Here is an 11,254-nt window from a genome sequence, read left to right on the forward strand (position 1 = left end):
GCACGAACCCGTGGTCCCCTGCATCGGCAGGCGGACTCGCAACCACTGCGCCACCAGGGAAGCCCAGGTGCCCATGCTTTGAACAAAGCACAGTAGAAACTCAATTAAGACTGTATTTTCTGTTTTGTTGCCAAAATCTTTTGATGAAGCTTAGTATTTCCTGTCCTTTTTAATCTGCAATAACAAGCTGGGACAACGCTGTGCAAGTATTTTCAAAGCCCTTTCCTGGATTTTCCCACCAAAACATCATCCTATGACAGCTCCATAATTCCCTCCTTAATACCTGACTTCAAATTTGCCCACAAAGAAACTCACCTGCAAATCTTCTGATAACTAACATATCCTAGCAGTTGCACTGGAGTAAATCCCCATTGGTTAGCTATTTCATAATTCAGAAGAGCTTACTGTCATCTGTAAACCTAGAAATTCCACTGGGTACTCCTTCTTTTGGATCAATTATGTAAGTAAGACCTAAGGGACCCCACTGTTTACACACCTCCAAGCAGAGATGTCTTTAGCCTTAGACTTAATTTGTGGTCTTTAAGGTAGGTGGATTCTAATGCCTGCTCTGTCACTACGTCAGCTCCACGGGCCTCAATTTCCTCATCTATCTAATTCAAACGTTGATCACTCCTATCTATACAATTCTCTCCTCCTGCTCAAAAATGATACACTGAATCCTCAATCCCAAGGTGACTTCAACTTTGATACAGCCTTTGAAAGTGTAAAAGGACAGTCTCCAAGGGTTTTCAAATATTTCCCCCTTCAAGAAATCTCATAAATTCACAAAAATCCCTTCTTCTCATAGGAATAGCCTTCATCTCCAGAGGATACAGACAGGTTTCCCATGTGGGCTAGCACAGAAGTGAGAGCAAGCAGACTGTACCATCTCGACAGGCAACACACCTGCAATGAATTGGGGCATAATGGACATTCATAACAAAGAGGTTACACATTTTGGCAATGAGATCTGGAATTTTGTTCTAGCACTCTCTACACTGTTGGATGGCGACCACCTGAATCAAGTAATTTATTTAAATCTAGTTTGCTGGATAGATCTAGAACATTTGGAGAACTTGGCACTAAGTTACCTAGGATTTCTGACCTGTCTGCTTCAAAAGACATCCAAGAATGGTAATTTCCTAATGTCTTCTCAGTGAAGATATGTGAAATCTGTTAAGTGTGATATTACACCACCAACAAGCTAAAGCTTAGTACTGGGAGAAAGGCCTATCTCTAATCCCCAACACCCACTCCCCTTCCCCAAATGTAAAGCTGTCACTAATGAAGTATTTCAGGCATACTAGCAAAAAAAAAAAAAAAAACCAAGAAGAAGAAGAAAATAAAACACTTAGCCTGAGTGGGAACAAACTTCATCCATGGTTTTTGCCAATACCAGTTATTAACCCAGTTTACCTCTTCACAAATTTCAAAAGCAACTCAGATTTGGCAAGCTTTTTTTTTTTTTTTTTTTTTTTTGCAGTACGCGGGCCTCTCACTGTTGTGGCCTATCCCGCTGCGGAGCACAGGCTCCGGACACGCAGGCTCAGCGGCCATGGCTCACGGGCCCAGCCGCTCCGCGGCATGTGGGATCCTCTGGGACCGGGGCACGAACCCGTGGTCCCCTGCATCGGCAGGCGGACTCGCAACCACTGCGCCACCAGGGAAGCCCAGGTGCCCATGCTTTGAACAAAGCACAGTAGAAACTCAATTAAGACTGTATTTTCTGTTTTGTTGCCAAAATCTTTTGATGAAGCTTAGTATTTCCTGTCCTTTTTAATCTGCAATAACAAGCTGGGACAACGCTGTGCAAGTATTTTCAAAGCCCTTTCCTGGATTTTCCCACCAAAACATCATCCTATGACAGCTCCATAATTCCCTCCTTAATACCTGACTTCAAATTTGCCCACAAAGAAACTCACCTGCAAATCTTCTGATAACTAACATATCCTAGCAGTTGCACTGGAGTAAATCCCCATTGGTTAGCTATTTCATAATTCAGAAGAGCTTACTGTCATCTGTAAACCTAGAAATTCCACTGGGTACTCCTTCTTTTGGATCAATTATGTAAGTAAGACCTAAGGGACCCCACTGTTTACACACCTCCAAGCAGAGATGTCTTTAGCCTTAGACTTAATTTGTGGTCTTTAAGGTAGGTGGATTCTAATGCCTGCTCTGTCACTACGTCAGCTCCACGGGCCTCAATTTCCTCATCTATCTAATTCAAACGTTGATCACTCCTATCTATACAATTCTCTCCTCCTGCTCAAAAATGATACACTGAATCCTCAATCCCAAGGTGACTTCAACTTTGATACAGCCTTTGAAAGTGTAAAAGGACAGTCTCCAAGGGTTTTCAAATATTTCCCCCTTCAAGAAATCTCATAAATTCACAAAAATCCCTTCTTCTCATAGGAATAGCCTTCATCTCCAGAGGATACAGACAGGTTTCCCATGTGGGCTAGCACAGAAGTGAGAGCAAGCAGACTGTACCATCTCGACAGGCAACACACCTGCAATGAATTGGGGCATAATGGACATTCATAACAAAGAGGTTACACATTTTGGCAATGAGATCTGGAATTTTGTTCTAGCACTCTCTACACTGTTGGATGGCGACCACCTGAATCAAGTAATTTATTTAAATCTAGTTTGCTGGATAGATCTAGAACATTTGGAGAACTTGGCACTAAGTTACCTAGGATTTCTGACCTGTCTGCTTCAAAAGACATCCAAGAATGGTAATTTCCTAATGTCTTCTCAGTGAAGATATGTGAAATCTGTTAAGTGTGATATTACACCACCAACAAGCTAAAGCTTAGTACTGGGAGAAAGGCCTATCTCTAATCCCCAACACCCACTCCCCTTCCCCAAATGTAAAGCTGTCACTAATGAAGTATTTCAGGCATACTAGCAAAAAAAAAAAAAAAAAACCAAGAAGAAGAAGAAAATAAAACACTTAGCCTGAGTGGGAACAAACTTCATCCATGGTTTTTGCCAATACCAGTTATTAACCCAGTTTACCTCTTCACAAATTTCAAAAGCAACTCAGATTTGGCAAGCTTCAGATTTGCACAGAACATTAGCAATGCTCTTCCAGATGTCTAAACAGAATTACAAAGACCCCAGAGGAGTACCGATTTCAGAAGCTTGCAACAGCCTGAAATAATTTCGAAAGGGCACCTCAGGTGCAAACATTAGCTAGAGCCAAACTCAGTGTAGCTTGGCCACGAACACAAATTTCTCAGACGCCCCTAAACTTGGGGCTAATCAACCCCCGGAATTCACCTCCATCACCCAGCATGCCCAGCTCTCAAACAGGACCAGCAGTGCCAAACAAAGTACTGGGTTTCATGAAGTATTAATATAAGTGACTACAAAGCTTTTGACAAAGTCATCCTCCACTCCTCTCTCATGTGATTACAAGGCAGAACTAAGATTTTAAAATCTCAAAAGGCCTGAAGACTGGACCAAAATAAATAGGATAGCACTGAACAGGGGCAAAAACAAACCAAAAAACGTCCATTCAACTACACACACACACACACACACACACACACACACACACACACACACACACACACACCCACACCCACACACCCACACACACACACACACACACACACACCCCCCGCATGATGAACACAGGATGCAGCAGCTCATACAACAAATATCTGGGAGTTTTGACTGTCCAGAATCCTGTACATGAGTCTGTGCTGGGCAGTTTTGTAAGCTTAAGCTGCAGAAAGTAGATGCTTGTGCCTTGGTCTCAGGAAATAGCTGTCCTACTGTACTCTTTGTGAACCAGATCAGGTCTCAATTACCATATTCAATTCCAGTCGCCATAACTTTCTATGAGAGATGTGGACAAACTGAGAAGACAGAAACCATGTCCCATGCAGGACTGTGAAAAGAATTGGGACTATTTTGCTTTGAGAAAAGTTAATCAGCTGGAGGGCCAAGAGGGGGGACATCATTCTGTCTTTGCCCATTCGATGGGCTGTCCTGGGGAAGTGGGTAGTTCCAGAGGAAACGAATCAACAGAACAAAGTTTCGGGGAGGCAGTCTTCAGCTCAAATAATAATCATACACACAGTCCAAAGATATGATGACATGTCTTCATAAATACAGAGGTCCCTGTTCCTGGTGGTGTTTAAACAGAGGCTACCTCACAAGTATAAGAATTTACTAAAGTAAAGAAGTTAGACCAAGACTTCTCTAAAATACCAATTCTAATTATGTGACTCTCCACTTACCCAATATTATACTGCCCTGCTAGCTCATCTACCACGATCTCTCAAAACTGCCTTTTTCTCTGATTCGAATTTGCCCAGATCCTAACCACTTCTGGCCTGAGCACAGCAGAAGTCTCCTAGATTGGCTTCCCAACCTCAACGTCCTTCCTCACATGTCAAAACCACCTCCTTCAAGGCCTATTCTGAGATGTAACTTCACTTCACAGTGGCCTTTACCTTCCCTGTCTAGGCAGGGTTCCTCAAACTTGGCACTACTGACGTTTCAGATGGGATAATTCTTTGTCATGGGGGATATCCTGCACGTTGCAGGATGTTTAGCAGGATCCACGGCCTCTACTCACTAGATGTCAGCAGCACCTGCCTCCTAGCTAGGACAAGCAAAAATAAAACCGTGCCCAGATATTCCCAAATGTCTGCTGGGAGGCAAAGTCATCCCCGGTGGAGACCCACTCTTGAGGCAAATGATTGACACCACTGACCTGTGGTTCAAGTTTTCCACTAACTAGATCCCCTCTACCTCCCTTCATGTTCTCCGCTCCAGCCAGGCAAACCTATTTTTGACCCATGACACACCTCAACGCTTCCCCTAATATGTGCTCCTTCCCTCTTCCCCAACACACACAACACTCCTGGCTGGCTCCAAACACCCTTTCCGTCTCGTCTCCGTATTCCTTGGCCTCCTAGACAAATGCAATCCCTTGCTTCTGGTGGTGTCCTCATGTGGGCAGTCTTACTTGCCCTCTATTCGTACAAGAATTCTCTCCTTCCTGGTTAGGGCATCACAGCACCCACTCTGGTTCTCTGCTTCTTGCTGGTACTCAATAAATATTGGCTGGCATTTCTCAGAATGTCAACATCAGCTCCAATGATACATGAAAAATATGTGAAATCCCTTACCAGCTGCCATTTCAAGAACATATGTACTCATGAGCACACAGTTTTGACAAAACTTTGACTTTTTCATAGCTAGTGCCAATTTACCTACAGTACTGAGACGAAACCAAGTCTGATTTCCAAAATACAGCTACCAAAATAATTTAGCTATTGGGACCTTACAAACACAGCACACTTTAAAAAAATTAATCAAAAAAGTTCTGCTCAATATAAAAATTAAGAAAAAAAAGGTCAAGTTTTGACCAAGTTTTTTAAATTCTGTAAACCTTGGCAGAAAGAAAAGGATACAAATATGGCTCAATACTTTAACTGTTGCATCATACACCATTCCACATGGTCATGAAGAGACTGGAGGACTGGGTCGTGTAAGGACAGTTTCCTCTCCAACTTTCTAATGTGTTAGGTTTTAATCAACAAAGTACACACTCACACGCCCTCAATAAAAATGAGACAAATCTAAGATAAAATGTTCAAATATATAAATAAACCATGCCGATTTAAGATTTTGGATTGCTTTTTCCCCAGCTCTATGGATTACCTAATCATTTCATGGGAGGCTCCCTTACTAACCTATAGAGACCAACGACTTCGCCGGAACCCTATTTTACCTAATTTTCATCTCAGGATCTTTCCTAGATTGTTCTTGTATTTTAACAGGGTTTTAGTCACTTGATGTAGAATACAGGAAAAGAGACAACTCTCACGTGTCCTAGCTGATGGGAGGTGCCTGGTCAGTTATTAATGGGCTGTAAAAATAAATGCTGTCTGAAGACCCCATTTACTGGGAATGGTGCAGGGTTCTTCCCACAGGTCTGTACCATGCAGAGGCCCCAGAAGCTCTGGCGGGGAAGGTCTGAATCACTGTCATTCTTGGCACTTGGAAGAGCCCTTCGGTTGTTTATGAAGTAAACAGCCCTCACCAGTACTGCAGACGGGAATTCCCTGCCTGCCCAGACTCTTCCAACGTCTGGCACAGAACACATAATAGGTGCTCAATAAACGCAGCCTGACTAGAATTTTATTATCAAAGCTGCTAAGGAAAGTTTCCATAAGTCAGCTCTCTCTTGAATCTCTCAAAATATGTCCTCAAAGCTTTCTTTGCCCAACAAGCAATATTTTTTCAAAGTCAAGAAGGAAAGGAGAAAATCTGCAAAACAGAAGGAGCCACATAGGAGTCCAAGTGGCTCAAGTTGGGCCCCACAGTCGGCTAGGACCCCCGATACCTATTCCCCATTCCCTGCGCCTCCTGAGTGCTCCCACACTCTCACCTTTGCACTATTTCTTTCCTGAAACCCTACGTCCCCACCTTCTGCCACATACACCCCCAACTGCGTATCCAAATGGGGCCGCATACCCCTCCTCTTCCTCTCCAGCAGGGACCTACCTCTCCTCCCCTCGACCTGCGGCAGCTCTTCTTTACCGCGGCTGGCTTTGTAAGAAACCAAAAAAACTCATCTCTTTATCCATAAGGGATACCCCAAATGAAGGGGGAGAGAAAGAGGAAGGCCCCTATCAACCCTCCAGTAAGCGGAGGCGATGATTCCCTGAACAACCACCCCCAAGCCTCCTCCTTCCCAAGCCACTGAACGGGATTCGAGCAGAAGTCCGGCTCCCAAGTGCCCACGCTTCCAAACAAGCTAGAAGCGGATTATACCGGTACCCAACCCGGAGATGGCCCGGGGCGGGCTGGGTGCACCTGCGGGCCCCCGGCTCCCTCCCTCTCGCGCTGAGGGCGGGGCGGGCTCTCACTTCCCAGCCCAGCCCACCCGGCGCGGGAAGAAGGCGGAGGGAAAGCGTTTCTGGAGAAGTTGAAGGGCTCACCTTCTGGGCAGCGGGCCAGCGAGGCCAGACACCAAACACCCACCTCCGGGAAGAATCAGCGGAGCCGTAACCGGGTCTCCCCGCCCTTCCGATGGGGCGGAGGGAGGCGAGAGAATGGAGCGCGCGTGGGGGGAGCCGAAGGGAGGCGGTCGCAGGCACCGACCTCTCGCGGGGCCCACTCGGCTGCCGCGGCGCCCGCCGCTCAAATTGCCGAAAGCGGAACGATCTTCGGGCCCCAGCGGGCCGAGGCGGGCGCCCGGCCCGGCCCCGCTCGCCTCCCCCGTCCCCGGGCTCCTGGCCCCCCGTCAGCGAGGTCCCAGCCGCAGCCTCCTCTCGGGCCGCGGCGCCGCGGGGCAGGTCGCCGGCGCCGGGGTGGCGCGCGTCGGCTCCGGCGCGGCTCCCACCGGCGCAGCCCCCGGCCCCTGCCCCGGAGAGGCGCGCACCAACCTTGGGGGGCAGCTTGGCCGCCTAGCCCCGGCTTAGGCGGAGGCGGGAGGTGGCGGCATCACCTGCGGCGTGCGGTGGCTGCTCCCGGACGTGCCGGGGCGGCGGAGGCGCGCGGCGCCCAGGACCCTGCTTCCGCGGCCCCGCCCGCGGCTGCCACCTCGAAGCGCGGCGGAGGAGCCGGGGCACCACGGGCGGCGGCAGCGGCGGCGACGGCGACGGGAGCAGCAGCACATGACTCTGTAGCGGGGGGAATTAAACAAAGCGTAACATGGACTCCGGGCCCGTGCAGGCGCTGCAGCTCTGGGACCAACCGCAGCCAGCGAGCGCCGCGACTGGCTCGGCCGCAGCCAATGGGGCGGGCTCGGGCCTCCATGTGATGGCGAGCTCTCTCCCCCGTCGGCTCTCCCGCGTCTGCCGGAGGTCGGGGCGCTTCCGCCGCCGGGCGTGCTGGCCGGAGGGGCGGCGTGGCGAGTTCGGTGGCCCGGGGTCTGACGCTGGCGGCGGGAGGCTGCTGGACTGCGCGCAGGTGCAGCCGGCGGGGAGGGGCAGCCGCCGTAGCTCGCAGTCGCCCCATCGCTCAGCTGTAAAACGCCTCCCCTGGACAGGGCGCAGGGCCCGGCGGCCAGTGTCGCCAGGCGGGCGCGAGGCCACCTCAGGAACCTTCATCCCCACTGGGGCTATCCTGTCAACTCAAGCTCTGATAGTAAGACGTGGGGGGAGGGGATGCGATGAAATGGTGGGGGGAAATTTGCGTAAAAGTCATTTGGGCGGCTTCCAACCCTACGGAGAACGGCACTTTCCTGGGATTTGGGACACACACAACTTTATCTTGGCACGAGTAGCTTCCCACCCTCATTTGTTCAGTGTCTGCTATTAAACATACACGAGAGAGTCAGTTCTTGTTTTAATCTGAGTCTACTCTCCCCCCCCCCCATTCTTTTATGCCAAAAATATCTTGTATCTGAATCAGGCAGACGACAGGTTGTCCTCCGCTAAGAAGTGTTTCCCAATCTGATAGTTTTCCCTCTTGTTTTTGTTGTAAGATCAAAGTATATTTGCAGTCTTTTTTGTGGGTGGGGTGACGTAGGGGTCAAGAAATAACGTCAGGAGTGATGTTTGGAATTGTTGGTTTTTAACATGACAAATGGTTCCAGCCCAGTACTTCAATATCTCCTTTTATCTGAATCCACCCATTTCTGTGAACAATGGGAAATCTCATCTCTCCATGTCAGTGAATGTTCAATCAGCATTTACTAAACATCTAAATGTTGTTCATAAGCATGCTGCACAAAATGTTACAGGTACTCAGGAAAGTGTGAGTTCAGATATAATGAGGCAGTAAAGAGTGGTTTTCTAGGGTTTCAGGAAAGACTTCGGAGAGAAAGGGGTAGAACTGACCCTTGGAGAATGAGCACTTGTTCCTCAGGCACTGGAAGTAAAGTAGAGCAGCCCTGAGGAGGAGTATGAACAGAGGCCCAGAACACACTCAAGGGACAGTCCTAGACTACTCACAAGTTGACACTAGATTTTGAGCCCTTTCGACGTCCTCTTGCTTTCTCACTTTCCCTGCCCTGTCCCTTGTGCCAGCAGCCTCTCCTATTGCACACACCCAGCCAAGAAGGAGGTGTGTAGGCAGGAGCTGCAGCAGGTGATCTAGTTACAGTACCAGATTCGCTGATCTGGGAGGTTAGAGCTGTTTTAAAACTGTTAAGGTCTAGTGATGTGATGTTTGGATTGAAAACACCTCACTACTATAATTAATTTGGAATGTTTTGCTGTTTGTAAAAACACTGTTCTGTGTTTTGATCTTCCCTGAGTTTTAAACTATGATTCTAGATTTGAGAGAAATGTGATTTCTGGAGTGGGATAACTTGAGAAAAGAAAAAAGTAATACTCAGAAAACAGTCAAACGTAGAGAAAGAGGTACATATTCTTATAAATGAGTGCAAATTGGGTGAATCCCTTTGGAGGACAATTTAGCAATTTGGGATGAAATTAATATGTGAGGTTCTTTTGACCAGGCAATTCCACATCTAGGAATTTATACTTTGGGCATATGTGTGCAAAAATTATGTATTTCAGAAATATTTACACACATGTAGAAAAATATAAGTACAGGTATGTTTATTACAACATTGTTTATAACAGAGGAAACATATAACGGTGTATAAGTCTAATAACAAAATCCCAGTAGGGAACTGGTTAAGCAAATTTAACTTGTTTTATAAAAATAAGAGACCTATTTGTACTAACATGAAAGAATGTCCAAAATCTGTAAGTGAAAAAAGCAAGTTGCAGAACAATATGAATAGTATAATCCCATTTTATTTGCAGGTTTTGTCAAAAGTACATGTTATAAAATGTATGCTTAGAAGAAATCTGGAAGCATATATAACAAGCAGTTAACAGTGGTTATCTCTGGATGTGGGATTACTAGGGCCGTTTGCTTTCCATTATAAATTTCTGTATGTTTGAATTGTTTTTATGTTGAGCACCTATTACTTTGATAATAAGAAAAGCAGTAAACAAAAAAAATTTTAAGATAAAATTGCTAAGAGCTGTACCAATGACAAATAATGAAGATCACTCTGAGGGTCTAGGAAGCAAAAAAAAGGTCAACTTCCCCTATTCCCCAAGGAAAACAAACAGGTAGGAGGCAGTAAAGAATGATAACTGATTTGACATTGGATTCAAAATGAAGAAATATGATAGAAGAGGCATCTGAGGCTACTCTAGGCCTGTCTACAGGGATCCGGTGGGGGAAACACAATAAGGCTTCAAGGAAGTTCTAGTCAGCAGAGACTTAAGAATATTTACTGTCCTTTGTTGAGTTATGGTCACAAATCGGCGACTAGTCCAGCACGTGTTGAATCTGTATCACACTAATAATGACAACAGCTAACACAGTGCTTGTGATAGGCCAGGCACTGCTCTAAATACTGTACATGTGTCCACTTTTAATCCTTGCGGCAACTCTATGAGAGAAATACTACTACTATCCTCATTTTTTAGAGACGCCTGGAGAGGTTATATAAGCAGTGCAAGATCACACAGCCTTTAAATGGCAGAGCTAGGCTTTTAAGCCCGGCAGCCTGGCTCTAGAGGTCCAAACACTCATAATACTGAGGACCATGTAAGATAAAGGCCTTTATACATGCATCTCTTTCTACCAAGTATTGTGATTCTAAGTTGATTTGTGTTTACCTAAACTGTAGCACTTGGCATGCCCTAAGGCACTCAATAACACTTAAAAAAATTTATTTATTTTTGGCTGCATCGGGTCTTCGTTGCTGACGAGGGCTTTCTCTAGTTGCAGCGAGCGGGGGCTACTCTTCGTTGCGGTGTGCGGGCTTCTCATTGCGGTGGCTTCTCTTGTTGCGGAGCACGGGCTCTAGGCGCGCGGGCTTCAGTAGTTGTGGCACGCGGGCATCAGTAGTTGTGGCTCGAGGGCTCTAGAACACAGGCTCAGTAGTTGTGGTGCACGGGCTTAGTTGCTCCGCGGACCAGGGCTCAAACCCGTGTCCCCTGCATTGGCAGGGGGATTCTTCACCACTGCGCCACCAGGGAAGTCCCAGTAATACTTATTGAATGAGTGAATGAATAATTGACTCTCCTACTAGAGAAGAATCTGCGCTCCTTGGAGGAGTGATTTTGCGTTGTTCCTGTGTGTGTCACCCAGTAGCGTGCCCAACATGTGGTAAGCGATATGAATTTCAGTAATCTGTAAACATGTTTTTGAAAAGTTGTGCAGAAATCAAGCTTTATGAGTTGATCCCAAATACATCCCAAATATCCGAAAGGGTAGCTTATGAATAATATCATGATGAATTCCTCAT

General features: G+C 46.7%; 1 protein-coding gene across 4 annotated transcripts in view; it reads right to left on the bottom strand.

The window, feature by feature from the left end:
* The window catches only part of LRRC8D (leucine rich repeat containing 8 VRAC subunit D), a 109,753-nt gene extending 102,208 nt beyond the window's left edge, over nucleotides 1-7,545 (bottom strand). Inside the window, exon 1 of one of the 4 annotated variants that reach the window (XM_024119593.3) lies at nucleotides 7,419-7,545. The gene's annotated coding sequence lies outside the window, so the exon portion shown is untranslated. Of the gene's footprint in view, nucleotides 1-6,534; nucleotides 6,654-6,971; nucleotides 7,215-7,418 lie in introns of those variants that run through there. The other 3 variants (XM_007113552.4, XM_007113550.4, XM_007113551.4) reach the window with 3 other exon arrangements.
* Nucleotides 7,546-11,254: the final 3,709 nt, after the last annotated feature.

This window comes from Physeter macrocephalus, chromosome 4 (assembly GCF_002837175.3).
Source record: "Physeter macrocephalus isolate SW-GA chromosome 4, ASM283717v5, whole genome shotgun sequence".
NCBI lineage: Eukaryota > Metazoa > Chordata > Mammalia > Artiodactyla > Physeteridae > Physeter > Physeter macrocephalus.